Raw genomic sequence first — 22,348 nt, forward strand, 5'->3', positions numbered from 1 at the left:
AGGAAAACAATGGTGTGGGACCCCATCCGAGGTATGGGGGGCCCGGTGGATATTCCCAGTTAACCAAGGTTTAGCTGGAAGGTGGTGGTGCTGCACTGCGGACGGTATGGTTGTCTCCGAGCTGGTTGGTTGCGGCTGGAGGCCTAGTGTATAGGGTTGTCCGCAGGTGCATTTTGGATCGTTTGTGGGTGCCTTTGAAGACCAACAACAATTCTTTGGTTTCGTTAAGGAACGGTTGATGTATGTAAATTGTGAAGTTGTTAATAAAAGGCCATGTTGGCCATTTACTCCAAAAATGGTGTCATGTTTTTTGTAACGTTTATTTGGTTAAGGGGGGGGGGGGGGGTTTGGGGTGGTAAGGATAGGCAATGGTGGAAGTAGGAGTGGACAAGCCTATCTATGGTGCAGTAGTCATGAATCTTATGTGAATGCATCCCCATCGGGTGGACACGTACACGCGTCAGGGGAGGATGACTAAGTGATCTCCCTGTGCTGTGCCACCGGAATATTTGCCTCGGCAATTGGGCTTCTAAACCCTAGTGTATTACTCTAACACAGTGGTTCTCAACCTTTCTAATGCCGCGACCCCTTAATACAGTTCCTCATGTTGTGGTGACCCCCAACCATAAAATTATTTTCGTTGCTACTTCATAACTGTAATTTTGCAGTGGGAGGAGTAGTGCCACGTCACTGGTGTCAGTGGGAGGAATAGTGCCACGTCATTGGTGTCAGTGGGAGGAATAGTGCCACGTCATTGGTGTCAGTGGGAGGAATAGTGCCACGTCATTGGTGTCAGTGGGAGGAATAGTGCCCTATCACTGATGTCAATGGGAGGAATAGTGCCCCATCATTGGTATCAGTGGTAGGAATAGTGCCCCATCATTGGTGTCAGTGGTAGGAATAGTGCCCCATCATTGGTGTCAGTGGTAGGAATAGTGCCCCATCATAGGTGTCAGTGGGGGGAATAGTGCCCCATCATTGGTGTCAGTGGGAGGAATAGTGCCCCGTCATTGGTGTCAGTGGGAGGAATAGTGCCACGTCATTGGTGTCAGTGGGAGGAATAGTGTCCCATCACTGATGTCAATGGGAGGAATAGTGCCCCATCATTGGTATCAGTGGTAGGAATAGTGCCCCCATCATTGATGTCAGTGGTAGGAATAGTGCCCCATCATTGGTGTCAGTGGGAGGAATAGTGCCCCATCATTGGTATCAGTGGTAGGAATAGTGCCCCCATCATTGATGTCAGTGGTAGGAATAGTGCCCCATCATTGGTGTCAGTGGGAGGAATAGTGCCCCATCATTGGTGTCAGTGGTAGGAATAGTGCCCCATCATAGGTGTCAGTGGGGGGAATAGTGCCCCATCATTGGGGTCAGTGGGAGGAATAGTGCCCCATCATTGGGGTCAGTGGGAGGAATAGTGCCCCATCATTGGTGTCAGTGGGAGGAATAGTGCCCCATCATAGGTGTCAGTGGGGGGAATAGTGCCCCATCGTTGGTGTCAGTGGGGGGAATAGTGCCCCATCGTTGGTGTCAGTGGGGGGAATAGTGCCCCATCGTTGGTGTCAGTGGGGGGAATAGTGCCCCATCGTTGGTGTCAGTGGGGGGAATAGTGCCCTATCATTGGTGTCAGTGGGGGGAATAGTGCCCCATCGTTGGTGTCAGTGGGGGGAATAGTGCCCCATCGTTGGTGTCAGTGGGGGGAATAGTGCCCCATCGTTGGTGTCAGTGGGGGGAATAGTGCCCCATCGTTGGTGTCAGGGGGAGGAATAGTGTCCCATCGTTGGTGTCAGTGGGAGGAATAGTGCCCCATCGTTGGTATCAGTGGGAGGAATAGTGCCCCATTGTTGGTGTCAGTGGGGGGAGGAATAGTGCCCCATCGTTGGTGTCAGTGGGGGGAGGAATAGTGCCCCATTGTTGGTGTCAGTGGGGGGAGGAATAGTGCCCCATCGTAGGTGTCAGTGGGGGGAATAGTGCCCCATCATTGGTGTCAGTGGGGGGAATAGTGCCCCATCATTGGTGTCAGTGGGGGGAATAGTGCCCCATCACTGGTGTCAGTGGGAGGAATAGTGTCCCATCACTGGTGTCAGTGGGAGGAATAGTGTCCCATCACTGGTGTCAGTGGGAGGAATAGTGTCCCATCACTGGTGTCAGTGGGAGGAAAAGTGCCCCATCATTGGTGTCAGTGGGAGGAATAGTGCCCCATCTCTGGTGTCAGTGGGAGGAATAGTGCCCCATCACTGGTGTCAGTGGGAGGAATAGTGCCCCATCATTGGTGTCAGTGGGAGGAATAGTGCCCCATCATTGGTGTCAGTGGGAGGAGTAGTGCCCCATCAATGGTGTCAGTGGGAGGAGTAGTGCCCCATCATTGGTGTCAGTGGGGGGAGGAATAGTGCCCCATCATTGGTGTCAGTGGGGGGAGGAATAGTGCCCCATCATTGGTAATAGTGACACCAATGATTGGGCACTATTCCTCCCACTGACACCAATGATACTTACCTTGCTGACCCCTGCTCCAGCCTGGGCTCGCTCGCTCCCTCCCTCTCCCATGGTACAAACACTTACCGGTCAGATGGCTTCCTTCTCCGGCCGCTCTCCTCCTCTTCACTCGCTCGAGCTTCGCGGTGCCGCTCGGCTCCTCCTTTCCAAGCTCCACCTCCTCGCCGGTGATTGGCCGCCTGTGTGCCTCTCTTGAGCTACAGTTCCGGCGGCCAATCACCGGCGAGGAAGGATTGATCGGGGGTGTGTCCAGATGACAGGGACGGCATGTCATCCCGCCCACACCTGGAGACGGATCAAGGAGCGGTGTCTCGGTTCCTAAGGCCATTGGAAATATGTGTTTTCCGATGGTCTTAGGCGACCCCCGGGAAAGTGTCGTTTGACCCCCAGGTTGAGAACCGCTGCTCTAACAGATTGAAGGTGATTTGGAACCCTCGGGACTTCTCTTAACAATGCATCGCACTCCACGTACCAAACCTAAACATCGGGCCCAACATCAATCCCCTCCGCAGGGCCACGTCACTAAGCTAACACCTAGCCTCCCTGAACCTGATGACAACATTCAGCTTCCGGATGACCCTGAGTCAGATGGCGATAGTCAGCGGCAATTCCCATCGGGGATGGCTGACCCTGTTGAACAAAATCCTGAAGCCTTATTACACAAATTCCGCGCTATAGTGCAAGAGGAGATTACAGTCGCCTCCCGTAAATTATCTTGTGATCTGGTAAGGGGCTTAAAAGAACTGGGCCTTCGTGCTCATCAATTGGAACAACGTATGGATCTAGCGACTACGGTCCTGGAGGGTCGTGAACAGGAGGTGGAGGATCTGCATGCCGAACTGGACACTTTGAAAGATAAATTGGAAGACGCTGAGAATAGAGCCCGCAGAGGTAATCTCCGCATCCGCGGAGTTCCCGAGGTAATCACCGACCTACAGGGTACTGCTACTGCTCTTTTACAGGAGCTGGCCCCTGAGATCCCCCTGGAGCGTTTGGAGTTTGACAGTATCCACAGAGCTTTAGCTCCTAAGCCCACGGAGGGCCCTCCCAGGGACATTATTATTAAATTCCACTTTTACCGCACTAAAGAGCGTCTGCTACAGGCAGCTCGGAAACATCCGGCTTTGGAATTTCAGGGATACTCTGTTCATCTGTTTGTGGATTTGTCCCCAGTTACGATTGCCAAACGTCGCACTCTGAGACCTTATCTCCAGATTCTTCAATCAGCTGATATTAAGTACAGATGGGGCTTCCCTTTCAAGCTCTCATTCTCCTTCCAAGGTCATCAATTCCAGGCTTCTTCACCAGCAGATCTTCGCCATCACTTAACTTGGAGTTTGCCACACTCCCAGAGTGAAGAGGCTACAATTTCTACACGCTCTCGGAATTCCCAGCCTCCACGTAAATCTTCTTCTCCAAGTCAGAGTAGCTCTCAGGCCTTTCAATCTCTACAGGCACAGCGTTTCCAGGAAGTTTCCGAGACTTAATATTTAGTGATTGGCCGTCAGTATACAGCTTCATTACATGTGGATATTTGCCGCTACTTTTGGAATTGAATCTGGATTTGTTCTGCTCTCCAAATGAGGAGGCTACGACATTCGTAGGCCCGAGAGGCCCATAACCTTCACGTGATTTATCTCTTCCAAGCCAGAGTGGATCCTGACCTCCTCCCGCTCTTTTTCCTTTTTTTATTATTTCTCTTCTTCTCCTCTCTGGTTGAGATTTTCATCGTCTTACGAGTTTCCTTTTGACCACTCACTCACAGGTGTATTAGCCAAAGTTGTTTGCATATAAATTCTCTGTTCTTTTTTTATTAATGTGGAGTTGTTCCGGTGGATTATCGTGTCCCCCTCTGAGCTGGCCAGCGGTCTGGTTTTTTGTCCTGCCCGCTACCCAGTATTTTACCCACAGTTGATTATTATGATGTTTGTATTAATCTTGCTGTTTCACAGATATATTGCTTGTATATCAGATGTCTTCTTGTTTCTTCCTTTCTTCTCCACCTCCTTTTCTTTGTCCCTTGTCATGTGTGTTACGTGTTTTTGTAAATTTTTTTGCAGGGCTCCCGGGGAACGCCGCGGATCTGACCTTTTTTCCTTCCGATCACTATGTCGTTGAACTGGTTATCTCTGAATGTTCAAGGGATGAACTCTCCGCAGAAACGGGTAAAGATATTTAAGTTTCTTCAGGCCCGTCGAGTTGATATTGCTTGTCTGCAGGAAACTCATTTTTCAACTACTTCTGCCCCAAAATATTTTGATGCACGCTACCCTCAGATATTTCAGGCTAATGGCCCCACTAAACAGAGAGGGGTGCTAGTTGCCTTCCATAGCAAAACTCTGTTTGTCTGCGTGAGGCGTATTGCTGATCCTAATGGTAGATACCTTCTGCTACAGGGCACGATACAAGGTATAGAGGTTACCATAATGTCCTATTATGCTCCCAATGTTAATCCTGGACCGTTTTTATCACACCTCTGCTCCCTCTTGGCTATACATCAACGGGGTACTCTCTTGATGGCAGGGGACTCCAATTTAGTGTTAAATCCCTCACTAGATAAATATCTGGCAGAGCATCCTGTCCCTTCCGCATCAGCTAAGTCCTTTGTGCGTACATTAAGCACCCATGATCTGGTAGATCTCTGGCGTGAATTTCATCCCCGGGGGAAAGACTATACCTATTATTCTCACCCTCATCATTCTCATTCCAGAAAAGATCATGCTTTTGTATCACGTAAACATCTCCCTTTGGTTCGCTCTGTCTCTATCCTTACGGTTCCGTGGTCTGATCATGATCCCATTTTGGTGGTCCGTCGATCTCTTCTCTGTAAGCTGGCCTATTCTTCATGGATAATGAATGACTTCCTGCTTTCGCTGAAGGAGATTCAGGCAGAACTACAGCGCAAATCTCAGGAATATTTCCAGCTTAACTCGGGTTCGGTCTCTTCTTCGGTGACGCTATGGGAAGCTTACAAGGCTGTTCTTAGGGGACATATTATCCAGATAGCTTCAAGACGAAAGAAGGATAGGCAGCTTAAACAGCGCCAGCTGGAATCAAAGTTAGCTTCCGCATCGGCTCAATTTAAACAGTTACCTACCCCTTCGACCATAGATTGTTAGATCAGGCTCACCTAGAACTGGACCTTTGTTTGATGGATGAGGCTGAGCGCTCCTTGCGCTGGACACGCCAGAAGTGGTATAGTAAAGCAAACAAACCAGACTCCATGTTGGCTCGTAGATTACATTCTTTTACACATCACCCCAAACAGATTTCTTTACGCACTCGCCACAATACGCTCACAAGTAATCCTGTAGCGGTTTTGGAGGAATTCCGGTGTCGGCTTGCCAGACTTTATACTGCTCCCACACGGGCTGACCCCCAGTCCATTTCTGACTTTTTATCTAGTTTGTCCCTGCCTACTTTGACTCCTGCTCATAAGGTCTTGATGGACTGTGATATCCAAATATCAGAGGTCTTGCAATGCATACCAGACCTGAAGACGGGCAAACGACCAGGTCCAGATGGATACACGGCGCTATATTACAAGAAATTAGCTGATGTGCTTGTCCCTCACCTTGCCGCCATGTTTAACGCGGTGAAGGGAGGTTCGAACTTTTCTCCGGACTTTTTGACCGCAAATGTGGTTATGATCCCTAAACTGGATCTAGATCATTCTTCTTGGGCAAATTATAGGCCTATTTCTCTTATTAATATTGATATGAAAATCCTTACCAAAATCTTGGCCACTCGACTGAATTCTTTCCTTTCTCGTTTGATAAAAGGGGACCAGGTGGGATTTGTCCCTCACAGACAAGCTGGAGATGCCATCAAACGCATTTTACAATTACAACATTTAGCTCATACTCGCAAAATTGATATGATGCTCCTATCTTTAGATATCAACAAGGCCTTTGACAGTTTATCCTGGCCTTATCTTTTATCGGTCCTTAACTGCTTTGGCCCCTCGTTCTTACGATGGATCTCTTCGCTATATATACATCCACTCAAGCAAAACTTAAATACTATGGCTTTGAGTCCTCCACGTTCTCGATTGCCAGGGGTGCTAGACAAGGTTGTCCGCTTTCCCCCATACTTTTTATTTTAGCCTTGGAACCGTTGGCAGAACCCATTCATATGCATCCTAATATTAAGGGGATTGATGTGGCTGGCTCCCAACATAAGTTGTCTCTGTTCGCAGACGATATATTGTTGTCAATTACGAATCCAGGGGTTACTTTGCCAAATTTACTGGCGGTTCTGGATTCCTTTGCAATTCTTTCGGGTCTTCATGTCAATCCTGTCAAATGAAAAGCTATGCCAATTACTCGCTCCTCATCACTTTTGGCTACTTTGAAACATTTGTTCCCTTTTCAATGGCTCTCGGCCCTACCATAGCTAGGAATTAAGCTCACCCCGACATATGGCAGACTATACCGGGCTAATTTCCCCACTGTCTTCCAAGAACTGACCGAGATGTTGTCCTCCTGGTCTCATTACCCGCTTTCATGGTTCGGTAGAATCAATGCGATCCATATGACCTATCTCCCTAAATTATTGCATTTATTTCACGTTTTACCAGTTCCTGTTCCTTTGCATATATTGCATATCCATCAGCAAAAACTTTTGTCCTTTATTTGGGGTTCTTCTCGACCCAGAATTAGTAAACATATTTGATTTGCTCGAACAAGCAAGGGGGGATTATCTGTTCCAAATCTCCAGTCTTATTACCTGGCAGCTAATATTGCCCCCCTAGCTCATATTCATGCATCCCACCATTTCCCCTTGTGGGCTACTGTGGATGTGTTAGACTCCCATCCGATACCACTCTCTTCCTTACCGTGGCTTCCTTTTTCTCATCATCCATCAACCCTTAGCCCAACGCTGACGCTCTCGCTTCGTCTTTGGGATTCCATTAAATACTCCGCTGGCCTTATTTCTGCCCATCTACCGTTGTTACGTCTGTTGCATAAGCCGTTATTTCCTCCAGGTCGGGACAATCCTAGGCAATTTGCTTGGTGGCAAACACATGGTTTTTATGATATACATTTGTTACTATCTCCTACTCGAATACTTACTTTTGAAACTTTGCGCTCTTCCTATAACATCCCTTTGCGGGAACACTTTGGCTACCTTCAACTCTGCCACTTTATTAATACACTAATACGGACGCATTCGGGACCTTAGAAAGCCAGTGCAGACATAGTCCCCATGCTCCTGGTCTGATCTCTTTGGTTTACTCTTCCATTATTTCTTATATAATTCCACTGGTCCGTTCTTATCATCAACGTTGGTAGTCGGAACTTGGAGGGACTTTGGATCAACAGGATTGTCAGATCATGACCCAAGCAGTATATAAATGTTCTAGGAATGTCATCATTCTTGAAAATGCCTACAAAATTCTTTATCAATGGTATTATACACCTGCTCGTCTAGCTAGTTTTATGCCTACATACTCTCCGGCCTGTTTTCGGGGGTGCCAACAATTGGGTACTATGGTTCACATCTGGTGGACTTGCCCTAAGGTTAGCAGATTGTGGATTAGGGTTTATGCCCTTCTCCGCACTATGTTTCACGCAGACATTAAACGTAACCCGTACGAAGCGCTCCTATTTAAACCATTGGAGGGCCTTCTTTGCTCTGAACGGCAGCTGGTATCACATTTATTTTTGGCTACTAAATTGCCAATCGCGAGGGCTTGGAAGACTCCTCTCCTCAGCTTCGAGACTGTCAAAAACTGGATGAATTTCATAATGGTTAATGAAAAGCTGACGGCTATACTGTTGGATACCCATACAAAATTCCTGCAGATATGGCGTCCCTGGCTGGATACAGCCCAGCCTTCGAGATTTGACCAGTCCCTTCTGTCAATATGAGGATCGATTCTGTTGAGGCCACCCTGGAGCCCTTTTGTGATTGTCTTTATTTATTTTTTCTTTGTCCTCATCTTCTCATTGATTGTCTTTCTCTATTCTTCTGTCCAATCTGTCCTTATGCCAATTGTAATGATTGTGTTCACAGAGTGCTACATCTGCAATACTACCCAGGCAACCTGGACTCCATTGAGAGCCCAATGTCTGGAATATATATTAACCTCTGGAGAGACTTCCCTTCACGCCTCTCCTGTTTCCTATGCGCTGATATACCAAAACTTTCTCTTAGAGCTTGCATTGTCATTGACCTCCAAATGTTTGCTCACTATTTCCCCCTCACTCCCCTTTTTTTTTTTTTCCCCTCCCTTCCCTGTCTTCTCTTCCATGGCACTTAAATATTCAGTTTATGCTTATGCTTCTACCAGTACATGCTCTGAAATATTTCTCTAATGCCCTGTTCCACAAAGTAATAGCACACCAATCGGGAACAATCCGCACGTTTTGGAATATTACTGTATATGTAGTGTAAAAACTGTGGGAGGAGTTAGGGTGGTAAATTTGGCTATAATAATAAGAATATATATGTGAGATAACAGTAAGTGGTCTTGCCATGCAAGAACACTTAATAAGCGTAATGCCCCGTACTCAGTTTTTTTTTTTATCAACCCAGTGGGCTGAACAAATAAAACCTGACAGATCCCTGTACTAACACAAGCAGTGTTAGTACAGCAATCTCCCCCGCTGTGCTATTGTGTAGGGGGACTGCTCCCCCCCCCACCAGACAAAACTGGTCAGTGCTCTCAGCCATTGGCCGATCGGCAGACCTTCTTCAGTCATCCTGCTCCTGTCGTACCAGTTGATATACACTAGGGCCAAATGTCGGCCAGTTTCTGTGAACCGACCAATACTGCTCAATATTTGGCCCGTGTGTACTGGGCTTAAGAAAAATGCATCTTACCATGATCTTCCTCAGCACCATTATTAGTGAATATATGATATATTTATAGCTTAATCAATTGTTCTTTAGTTCCAGATTAGAGGTTTGCATTCTGCAAATGTTTTCTACTTTAGTAGGAAAACACTGAAAACAAAGGAGAAGTAGATTAAAAGGAACAAAGCAACACTTGCAAAAACTAGTGAAATAGAACAGGGGTCTTATAAAAAGCAAAAATTCGTATTCATTTTCCAAACTTAAAGGGTACCTAAGCCCATAAGCAAAAATTTTATATATTGCAACTCACCAATCCTTAAATATGGTGGTTGCACTTTTTTTCCTTTTCAGGCTTTTTCCCCTATATTTTCACCTAGTGATTTGATTAGTAAAGCTGACCACACTCAAATTTGGTTTGGTTCCTGGAGAACTGGTCGAAATTGCCTCAGTGGGTGGCTACCACCCCAGCACTGTTTGACAAAACTCAATTGCTTGGTCAACTTTTGACTACTGGAAAATTTTCACCTGAACATTGGCTGCATCCATTCTAATGCAGCTGCCGTTCAAGTATCTTTGATAGTCAGTGGGCCTGGCTGTCAACATATACTACAATAACCGTAACAGGATATTCATTCACAGCATGGGTGGAGAAATCTGTTTGTATTTTTTTTGCGGGCTGATGAAATGTGTATGGCCAGTGTTATTTTTCAACTTTCTTTAGCAGGCCAAGCTTTCCAGCAAGTGGCAGTTAGAGGCATGAGAAAACCATTTAAGCATGACCAGGGGCGGACTGACCATTTGGAAACTTGGGCACTGCCCGAGGGCCCAGGGTCAGTAGGGGGCCCCATGAGATGCCCCTGGTACCTTTTTCATAGGCTTTTTTGAATTTGGGCAAGTACACAGGGGCCCCATGATCCCCTATTGCCCGGGGGCCCCATGAGTTGTCAGTCCGCCCCTGAGCATGACAGTGGTACTTAAAATGGTCAGCTTTTATTAATTTATGTAAAATCTTCATCTCAAAAAAGATAAAAACCTTAACTGTTGCTGTAACTGATTAAAAAGTGCTCACTTTGAAATTTTGTTAGTCAAGTTCACTGATTCAGAAAAGCAAAAACATAAAGCAGAACTTTGCTGCTGATTTCCTACCTTCACTGAATATGTCATCCATCTTCTGGTTCACCCAGTAGTTGCTCTGAAATAGCCTCTTCCTTAATTTTCTTTGGTTTCCTGTTTGTAAGACCAGTGGCCGCTATGTCTCCTATTCCCCTAGCCACTGGTCTTGGCACATCTCCTCTGTAGTTCTTTCTCCAGGAAGCAGTGATGAAAACCAGCGCTACTGGAAGTGGTGGGCAGACTGACACTCTCAAACATTCAACATGTACAGGCCTAGTGCACACGCACTGCAATTCACTAGTGTGCACGCATGCAATTCCCAGAGGCTAATGGGAACTGTATTTTCCTTTTACTGCTGAGAGAGAAGAGGGTATGATGTAATCCTTGCTGTTACACCTCCTTGGCAGAGCAGATGCTGTTATCTTTTGAATTACAGAGATGACTTCCTGAAAATTCAGTTAGACTTTTCTCTTCAATAAGGAATTCACAAATGTATTACCTGTTTAGTGTTTTGTGTAGGGTAGTGTATAATGGGTGATTTTTTTTTTGCCTATCCCGGAGTTCTTCCTTAACCATAAATGTTTGAAGGCTGTAAATGAGAGGGTTAATATTTATGTTGCCACAAACAATAGTGTTTTTTATTGAAAAGGGATGCTTGTTATTACGGGGTTCCAACTTTTTATTAAGAATAATTTTTTGGAATTTAATGTGAAATATGTTGTAGTTGAACGCAGCACATGGTTAATGTGACTTGACTACAAAGTCAACCTAGGGGTGAGATATTCCACAATCGTGCAGCTCCAGGCTGAATGATAAGATTTGCAAAGAGCCAAACAGCGTTGACCTCAGCAATTCTGTAATCTGGTACAATGTTGTCCAGATGTTCACAGGATTTCCCACTCTCCAGCCAACTATATGTGTACCTTTTAAACCCTACTTATCCCATAACACAATACTACTTTTGAATTTTTGTTCATGCTTCTCTCGAGTATGGAGCCAACAGAGCTCCCAACTGTCCCTCATCTGGAGGGACTGTCCCTCTTTTGGGACCTAATGCCACTGTCCCTCGTGCATCCTCAGTTGTTCCTCTTTTTGGTCTGATGTTTAGATTTCCATGCAAAATGTACTATTTTACCACTAAAACTGTTCTGCTGCACTAAACGTTTTATCTGACCACTATATTGCTGCATTTGTTAGTTTGAAAAGCCAATATAGGGGAAAACAGAGGTCAAAAAAGCACTTGTGCAGTTTAGCCAATTATCTGCATATTAGATCTTTGTGGTTCAGTTAATAGGGGCAGTGCAGGGATGTGTCATTTCCCCACATACAGGGGTTGATTTACTAAAACTGGAGAGTGCACAATCTGGTGCAGCTGTGCATGGTAGCCAATTAGCTTCTAACTTCAGCTTGTTCAGTTAAGCTTTGACAATAAAACGTGGAAGCTGATTGGTTTCTATGCAGAGCTGCACCAGATTTTGCACACTCCAGTTTTAATAAATAAACCCTACTGTGTACTAAAATGTGTCCCTCTTAATAACTTCAGAAAGTTGGGAGGTATATACCAGGGTGTTAGATCTTTTCATCATAGGAAAGATGTTTACTTTGCCAGTTCAATTACCTTTTGAAACTAAATTCCTTTTGACTGGGGTTGACTAATCTCTATGATTTTATTTATTAAATCAAATCGTATTTTATTCATGAGAATCTATCAAACCTCATCCACTCACAAAGGGATACTAAGCCCCCTGTTCATATCTGTACGATTTGTCATCAATTGTTCATCATACAACATCACACAAGAGGATCTCATCTTTTTATATGGTGCCTGTTCACATCTATGAGATGTCCATTTTTGAAAATGCTGCATGTCCTTTTTAGTGCAATTGGTGTGATTTTGGCCCCTTAAACATTAATAGAATTGCATCCAAAACACATGTACAGTGGCGAAAATAATTATTTGATCCCCTGCAGGTTTTGTAAGTTTGCCCACTTACAAAGAAATGGTCTATAATTTTTATCATAGGTGTATTGTAAGTGATAGAGACAGAATTTCAACCAAAAATTCTTGTATTTGGTTACTAGGTTTGCAGACATCTCAGGAGGGATTTTGGTCTAATCTTCTTAACAGATCTTCTATAAATGCTTAAGGTTTTTTGGAGGTGGCTTGGCAATTCAAAGTTTCAGCTCCCTCCATACGTACATTTACTATAGGATTAAGGTCTGGAGACTGGCTAGGCCACTCCATGACCTTAATGTGCTTCTTCTTGAGCCACTCCTTTGTTACCTTGGCGATATGTTTTGGGTCATTTTCATGCTGGAAGACCTATCCACAACCCTTCTTCAGTGTTCTGATTGAGGCAAAAAGGTTCTCATCCAAGATTTTACAATACTTGGCCCTGTCCATTGGCCCTTCAATGCGGCAAAGTCATTCTGTACCAGGGGCGGACTGACCATTTGGAAACTCGGGCACTGCCCGAGGGCCCGGGGTCAGCAGGGGGCCCCATGAGATGTCCCTGGTACCTTTTTCATAGGCTTTTTTGAGTTTGGGCAAGGACACAGGGGCCCCATGAGTTGTCAGTCCGCCCCTGGTCTGTACCTTTAGCAGAAAAACATCCCCAAAGCATAATGTTTCCAGGGATGATGTTCTTAGGGTCATAGTCAGCATTTTTCTTCCTCCAAACATGGCTAGTCAAGTTAATGCCAAAGAGTTAAATTTTGGTCTCATCTGACCACAGCACTTTTTCCCAATACTTCTCTGAATCATTTAGATGTTCATTGGCAAACGTCAGATGGGCCTGTACATGTGCTTCTTGAGAAGAAGGACCTTGCAGGATTTCAATCCACGACAGCATATTGTGTTAACAATGGTTTATTTCGTGACTGTGGTCCCAACTGCCTTGAGATCGTTCACACTTTTCTCATGATCATCCTTACCCCATGAGGTGAAATCCTGCATGGAGCTCTGGACTGAGGGCGATTGATGGTTATTTTGGATTTCTTCCATTTGCAAATAATCGCTCCAACAGTTGTCTCCTTCTCATCAAGCTTCTTGGGGATGGTCTTGTAGCCCATTCCAGCCTTGAACAGGTCTACAATCTTCTTCCTGACATCCTTTGACAGCTCTTTGGTATTGCCCATGATGGTGAGGTTTGAATGGAAGAGAGAGATTCTGTGGAAAGGTGTCTTTTATACACATAATGAGTTGTAAGGAGCACCTTCCTAAATTGACAGAACTAATCTGTGTACCACGTAGCCAGTCTGTGGGAGCCAGAATTATGGCTGGTTGGTAGGGGATCAAATATCTATTTTACTCACTGAACTGCAACTCAATTTATAACATTTATATTGTGTGTTTTTCTGGAGTTTTGGTTAATATTCTGTCTCTATCATTTAAAATACACCTATGATAAAAATTATAGGGGATTCTTTTTTTGGAAGTGGGCAAACTTACAAAATCTTCAGAGGATCAAATATTTATTTTCACCACTGTACATGTGTTTATGATGCGTTTTTGACACTTCTTTTTGCCATAACAACAGGGTTCCCCTTCTAGACAGACTTGAGGTATTGCTTGTCATTTGCCAAAACAAAGAGGCATAAATCATAACAGCACAAAAAACATAAAAAATGCATGAAATAATGCATGAAAAATGCAGATGGACAATGTTAACCTAGGCAAAATCAGACTGTATTTAACCTGGTTGATAAGCACAATACCATAATCTTTAGACCTTTGGTTCTGTAAATATGAAATACAGTATACTTAACTATGCTGTGCCCACACAGTTTGGTGTCTGGGTTGTGCTGGTGCTGCATACAGCCACCCATAGACAGGAATGGGTAAGAGAAGCTGTACGCAGCTTTGAGACATATTTTATGCAAGTAGCAGCACGTACCTGCACATCCTGGGAAGACAAAACTTCAGCTTCTTGACTGAATCAATTAATATCCTTATAGAACAGCACAGCTGCACAGAGGAACCAGGCTGATGTGTTTCACATCTACAGATGCTTAACCACTTGACTTCAGGAAGGTTTTACCCCCTTCATGAATGGAGCAATTTTTTTTTGCTATTCAGCACTGTGCTACTTTAACTGGTATTTGCTCAGCCATGCAACACTGTACCCAAATAAAATTTATAATTTTGTTCACACAAATATAGCTTTTTTTTGGTGATATTTAATCACCACAGTTTTTTTGTTTATTTTTTGCTATATAAATGAAAAAGCACAAACATTTTGAAAAAAAAAACCCACACTTTTCTTGGTTTCTGTTATAAAAGTTTGCAAGCAAATAATCTTTCCTGACAGACTCCATGGCAGCATACATAAGGGTTAGTCCCGCCGTCTCCTATAGGACTCCATTCCTATAAATCTTTGCTCCTCGCCAGAGGCTGTGTTCCTTTTTTGTCCTCCTCCTATGGACCTAGTGCGTGGCAAGTCTTACCTTGTTCCCAAATACAAGATTGCAGCATCTGTGACCGAGGCCTGGCGAGCCTCTCCAGGAGACGTGAGGTGATGCGCCGCTTGTCGTTTCCAGGGGTCCCCAGCTAATGGCGGGATAACAGATGGGGCGGATGGATGCAGTGTCTGGTGGAGTTGTGCAGATGCATCCCTCATCAGTTCCAGTGTTCCCCAGCTAATGGTGGGGTGGAAAAGGGCAAGCAGAGACGGTGCCAATGGTGGGCGAGTGGTAACTTGGACTGGATAGCCTGTTACAGCGGGTGACCTTGTAGCACCCCGAACGGACGAGGCGGTCTCCTATGCAGGCAGTCATGGGAGTGCCGTGGTTGGTAAGCTGTGGGCTCCCTTGTAGCAGCGGTCTGTATCTTTTGTGTTTTCCCACATTTTCTTCTTTCATGTCCCTGGCTCTAGTTTTCTGCCTCTCATGGCAACTGGAGCCCAGTGCTGTGATCCAGGCCACCGAATCCTGGTCCGTGGTCCCCCAGGCGTGTGGCGCATGCGTGAGCATGACTCAGAGCAAGGCTTGGTTTCGTGCATGCACAGTATGGCAAGATGTTGGCATGGTATGGCGGCAGTGACATCATTACCGGCGGCAGATTTAAACAGCTGTCCGAGCTTCCTCAAGTGCTGTGGTTTACTTTGAAAGGTCAGTTCCCATTCCTTCTTGCCCCCCCCCCCAGGTGGTCTGTTGAAATCCTGCTTTTTGGAATTTTTTTTTTACAGCTTGGTTGCCTTCACAACCGACCCGACATGGATGTGTCACCACCTCCTTGTGGCCAGCCAATATCGACTGGTATTTGGAACTGTTCATAATTACCTCTACCTTGACTAAGGCCCCAGTTTCAGTTGAAGAAAAACAGCCCCAAAGTATGATGCTGCCACCACCATGCTTCACTGTGGGTATGGTGTTCTTTTGGTGATGTGCAGTGTTGTTTTTGCGGCAAACATATCTTTTGGAATTATGGCCAAAAAGTTCAACCTTGTTTCATCAGACCATAATACATTTTCCCACATGCTTTTGGGAGACTTAAAATGTGCAAAATTTAGCCAGGCTTGGATGTTTTTCTTTGTAAGAAAAGGCTTCCGTCTTGCCACTCTACCCCATAGCCCAGACATATGAAGAATACGGGAGATTGTTGTCACATGTACCACACAGCCAGTACTTGCTAGATATTCCTGAAGCTCCTTTAATGTTCACGTAGACCTCTTGGCAGCCTCCCAGACCAGTTTTCTTCTCATCTTTTGGAGTGATATCCAGTTCTTGGTAATGTCACTGTTGCACCATATTTTCTCCACTTGATGATGACTGTCTTCACGGTGTTCCATGGTATATCTAATGCCTTGGAAATTATTTTGTACCCTTCTCCTGACTGATACCTTTTAACAATGAGATCCCTCTGATGCTTTGGAAGCTCTTTGCAGACCATGGCTTTTACTGTAGGATGCGACTAAGAAAATATCAGGAAAGACCTAACAGCTGAACTTTATTTGGGGCTAATCAGAGGCACTTTAAATTATGGAGATGTGTACTAACTCCTATTTAACATAATTTTGAATGTGATTGCTTAATTCTGAACACAGCTACATCTCCATTTATAAGAGGGTGTGCACACTTATGCAACTGCATTATTTTAGTTTTTTCAATTGAGTTTTAAAGTTTATAGGTCACATTAAAGGTGGAAAAAGTTCTGAAATTATTTATGTTTGTCTCATTTTTTTACATCACAGAAACCTGGCATTCTACTAGCTACTAGTAATCTACTAGCTGCTGAACACACTGACCTGAAACACATAAGGCCCCTTTCAGACAAGGTGGACCCATCAGTGGATCTTCTTGCTCAGTGGGGGGATCTCTCTGCTGATCCCCACCGAGCAAGCGAATGACAGGTCTGTGTTTGCTCCACTGCTCTGGTGATACTTTATTTGATTTCCTTTATTTGCTTCACTTTATTTATTTGATTTATTTTTATAGTGAGAATTAATAGGTCTATATAAACATTAATAATGAATGGTCTGCTGCAACATGATATATATTAGATACGTTATATATATTAGAAACAACCACTTTAGTGCACAATCAGGCATCAGCTCACAACCTCTATTGACAGGTTTAGGGACATCTGTCTATCCCAAGGTAGGGAAGAATCAGTAACCAATGGGTCCTGCAGCTACCCCCAAAAAGACAGACATAAACACAGAAGGGATGGGATCCCATTAAAAGTTGATGTTATTTATTACACAAATAAAATAGCAAGCCTACATTCCAGTTACTGTAATTTAACCTCAGTGGCCAGTAGAGGGTTATACCACTTCCTATCAGAAGGCTGTGTAAGGCAGTGGTGGATAATCCCACTGCCGAAAGTAAGGGGGCCCGCTCTGGATGACAGATCGTTCAAGCACCAGGAGTGGCGTGGTCCACTGCTGTTAGTCCTTGTGATCACACTCTGCATCTGCATGCATCAAGGGGCAGTCATGCATATCAAGGGTGTTTCCTGTTTGTCAAATATATATATATATATATATATATATATGGGCAGCACAGTGGCTAAGTGGTTAGCACTTCTACCTAGAAGCACTAGGGTCATTATTTTGAATCCCAACAATAGCACTACCTGCATGGAGTTTGCTCTCCCTGTGAGCTTCCTCCCACACTCCAAAGACATGCTGGTAGGTTAATTGGATCCTGTCTAAATTGGCCCTAGTATGTGTATGTATGAATGTGAGTTAGAGACCTTAGATTGTGAGTCTCTTGAGGGTTAGGGACTGTTGTGAATGTACAATAAATATGTAAAGCACTGCGTAAGTTGACAGTACTATAGAAGTACCTGTAATAATAAAAATATACATACTGTATGTATCTCATCTATAAAATATTTAACAGGGGCTCCTATGGGAGAATCGGTGATGTAAAAGGATCTGGGGGTGCTTGTAGATCTCAGACTTAGCAATAGTATGCAATACCAAGACAAAGCTAGCAAAGGCAAGGCTAGCAAAATACTGTCAAGCATTAAAAAGTGCACATATTACAGAGATAAATCAATAATTCTACCCCTTTAAAAAACACTGCTTCAGCCTCATCTTAAATATGCAGTTAATTTTTGGTCATAAATCCTCAGGAAAGACATTGTTGAATTAGATATAGTACAGCAAAGGGCAACAAAATTAATAAGGGGGATGGAAGTCCTGCAATATGAGGATTGATTACCTTGATTAGTTATTCATTCTGGAGAAGAGGTGCTTAGGAGGGGATATACTTGCATAGTACGAATATATCAAAGGTGACTTCAGTAACTGTAATAAACGTATATAAAATGTAAAAAAGTGCAGCGCTAAAAACACACAATATATATATATATATATCAAGTGAAACAGTCAAATGCAGCATATAACTATGTAAAAATATAAAACTTGAGCATAAATATGGAAATCAGCAGGAAATATAGTCCGTAAATAAATGTGACATTCCGTGCTATAAATAAATTAAATAATAATGTTCATGGTTGCAGCAAAAAAATATACATTATAAAACTTGTGCATAAATATGGAAATTAGCAAAAAATAAATGTGACATTCCGTGCACTGAAAGTGCAATAAATAAAATCAATAATAATGTTCACGGTTGCACATATCAAATATGTGCCATATTAAAATTCCATCCAATAACTGCGTTCAAATAGTGTCCTTGTGATAATAAAGTGCAATATTGCCAAGTGCAGGGTGTGAGCGTGCGATCAATCACACAGGGGAATCTGCCACCTCGGATGGGTGTACGCTCACCAGAAGGTATATGATATCAGGCATATAGTAAATCACATCTAGAGGTGAAGAGGCAGCCAGGGCGTTAACCATATAGTTCCATTAAGGCGTAGGTGGATGAAGGAACACTTGTCCTAGGGAAGATAGCTCAACAAAATGGCCACCGCTCCGTCTTTCAGCTGCGGCGGCATGATGTCAGCAATGTAGGCTCCACCCTACAGCCTACATTGCTGACGTCACGCCATCTTGATCATAAATATGGGAGAGGCAAGCTGACAGAGGAGTCAGGTGGAAGATGGAGTGCTGAGGAGACTGCTGGTGCCTGGGAGGGGTCCCCTAGGTCTAGGAGGGGCCAGTCTCCAGACTGTGCTTGGGAGGATACATTCAACAGTGTAGAGTGAATGGGATCGAGACCTGGAGCAGCAGGGAGCAAAGAGGACAGAGTGAGTACAGCAGCACTCTCTGGGTTCTACAAGGGGAAAGACTGTCACACGTAGCAAGCTTTCTAAGGACAGTGCTGGGCTCAGTCCTTTATTCTTGTCCCAGGAGATCTTCAGAGAAGTCAGGAGGGCTGCTAGTGTTAGCAGGCTGTGGAGCTGGGAGCAGCTCTACAGAGTTAGAGAAGATATGCCTGCATGCAGGGGCGTATCTAACACGAGGCAAACAAGGCATTTGCCTAGGGCGTCATTTTCAGGGGGGGCGGCGCTGCCCCCCGGAAGAAGGGACACATGAGGCAGCTGGTAGGTGACTGACGATGGGGACCAGGTGAGGGCGGCACTACATGAGCTCACTCACTGGCTGCTACACTCCAGATCAGCGCAGCAAGGTGAGAGGTGAGCGATCCGCAGCAGCAGAGTGAGGGGGGCCGGTTGGCTACAGCTATGACAGTTGCTGGGTGTCAGTGTTGTGTGTACGGAGGGGATGGAAGGAGTTTAAGCAGAGACAGGCAGACACGTCAGCAGGAGACAGCACAGCAAGGAGGAGGATGGGATCTGCTGCTCCATGAAGTCTGGGGAGATCACAGCCAGGGAGGACTACAAGTACCAGCTGTACCCAGGACCCTGTCTGCTCTGGCTATAAAGTCACAGATCTGTAATTGTACTACACGCATACTACGTCTACTGCTGTTATATAGTGTTATAGTGAGCAGATCTATACAGCCTGGAGGACTACAAGTACCAGCTGCACTGGGAATCCTATCTGATCAGCTTAGCCTCTCTCTCTTTCCCTCTCTCCCTCCCTCTTTATCTCTCTCTCTCTCTTTCTCTCCCTCTCTCTTTCTCTCCCTCTTTCTTTCTATCTCTCCCTCTTTATCATCTTTCTATCTCTTTCTCTTGATCTCCTTCTCTCCCTTTTTATCTATCTCTATATCTCTTTTTCTCTCCCTTTATCTTTATCTCCCTCGTTTCTCTCTTTATTTCTCTTGCCCTCTATTTTATATCTTTCTCTTCCTCTTTATCTCTGTCTCTCTTTGTATCGCTTTCTCTCCCACCCTCTTTATCTCTCTCCCTCTGCCTCTCTTTATATCGCTCTCCCTCTATCTTTCTATGTCTCTCTCTCTCCCTCTTTATCGCTCACTCTTTATCTCTCTCTATCTTTCCCTCTTTTCTTTCTTTCTCTCCTATCTCTCTTTTTCTCCCTCCCTCTTTTCTCTCTCTATTTCTATTTCACTCTCTCCCTCCCTATTTCTATATCTCTTTACCCCCCCCCTCTCTCTCTCTATCTTTCTCTCCTTTTTCATCTCTCTCTCTTTATATCTCTTTCTCTCCCTCTTTCTTTATCTCTCTCACTTTCTTTATACCTCTCTCCCTCTATCTTTCTCTATCTCTCTTGATCTCTTTCTCTCTTTCTTTCCCTCCCTCTTTCTCTCCCTCTTCACCTCTCTCCCTCCCTCTTTATCTCCTTCACCCTCTTTATATCTCTCTCCCTCTATCTTTCTATATCTCTCTTGACCCCTTTCTCTCCCTTATTCTTTATCACTCAATGTTTATCTTTCTCTATCTTTCTCTCTCTCACACTTTTTATATCTCCTCCCCCCCCCCTCTCTCTCTCTCTACCACTCCCCATCTATCTTTCCATCTCTCTCTTTCGACCCCCCCCCCTCTCTCTCTCTCTCTCTCTATATATATATATATATATATTTATCTCTCTCTATATATCTCTCTTTCTCCCCCTCCCTCTTTCTCTCTCTCTTTATCTGTATCTCTCTTCATACCTCTCTCCCTCTATCTTTCTATCTCTCTCCCTCTATCTCTTTCTCTCTCTCTTTATTTCTCTCTCTATATCGCATATCTCTTTCTCCCCCTCCCTCTCTTTCTCTCCCTCTTCATCTCTTCCTCCCTCTCTCTATATATATATTTATCTCCCTCCCTCTGTATCACTCTGCTCTTTATCTCTCTCTTTATCTTTCTTTAGCTTTCTCTTCCTCTTTATCTTTCTTTCTCCCCCCCCCCCTCTCTCTTTATCTCTTTTCTCCTTCCATTTTTCTCTTTCTCTTTCTTTATCTATATTTCGCTCTCAATTTAGATGGGGGGGGCAGATGTTAGTGTTGCCTAGGGCAGCACATAACCAAAATACACCACTGCCTGCATGTAGTAACCAGAAGTTAAGCAGATTTTTGAGGGGCTGCTAGTTCCTCTTCCATACAGGGCTGTTGCTTCTGATCCACAATGACTGGCGGCTCTCAAGAAAAGAATAGTCCAGGGTCTGCCTTTGTACGTAGGACAGCCGTGTCCCCCTTCATTGAATCAAGCCAACTGGGCATCCCATAATCCCTACTTCCCTGTCCAAGTTGATTTCCCCTAATAAAACAACAAAACCAAGCCCAAGGACTGGTTACTGTGTCTTGAAAGCAAGTCTGTGTGAGAAATACCTGCTGCCTGGCTGTGCAGAGAGAGCTTAGGGGTACCCACAAGACAGCGACCCTTACAAGGGTAGCGCTACAGGAGGTGTAACGTTATATTGCAAAAAGGGTTCTTTACTGTTAGAGCAGTTAAAAAAGTGGGACTCCTTCCCCGAGGCAATCATACTAGCTAGTGTCCAGAACTTCAAAGACACTCTAGAAATGTCTTCCCCAGGAACAGAATATACAGGGCTATGGAAATTGCTGAAAAATAAAAATCACACACATACACAGACACATATAGGTTCAATTGGATAGACCAGGGTAATTTTTCTCCTTTGTGAACAATGTAACTATGTAATTTACATGCACACGTGTATACCAGTAATTCCTTTGAGACCCTGTTCATATCGGGTGTTTTGGGATCTCAGACAGAATAGCTGCGATTATGCCTGCAATCTCAAAATAAGCTGCAATAGTGGGAAAACGCACCACACAGGTTCAAGTGCCATTCATTTTCAATGGCAGCTAAATGCTGTGCAGTTCTGCCTTGATTGTTGCGTAACAAATTGTGCTGCAATTGCTGCAAACCACATTACGTGAAGCTTGTTGCCCAAAAGAAACTCCTGCTCCTATTTAGATGTCATCCTTTGTGCTATGCGGTTTTCCATGAATGAATGAATGAACATGAATGAATGGCACCTGAACTTGCGTGGTGCATTTTTCCACTATTGCAGTGCATTTTGAGATCGCAGGCAGAATCGCAGCAATTCTGCCTGAGATCCCAAATCAGCAGATTTGAACGGGGCCTTAGACTTCAGTTTCATAAACAGCTGAAAGATTACAAGAATGTACAAACTGAAAGAGGGTTTAGTTG

This window comes from Staurois parvus, unplaced genomic scaffold (genome assembly GCF_062004578.1).
Source record: "Staurois parvus isolate SC_StPar_1 unplaced genomic scaffold, SC_StPar_1.0 ptg000686l, whole genome shotgun sequence".
In the NCBI taxonomy this organism is placed as follows: Eukaryota; Metazoa; Chordata; class Amphibia; order Anura; family Ranidae; genus Staurois; species Staurois parvus.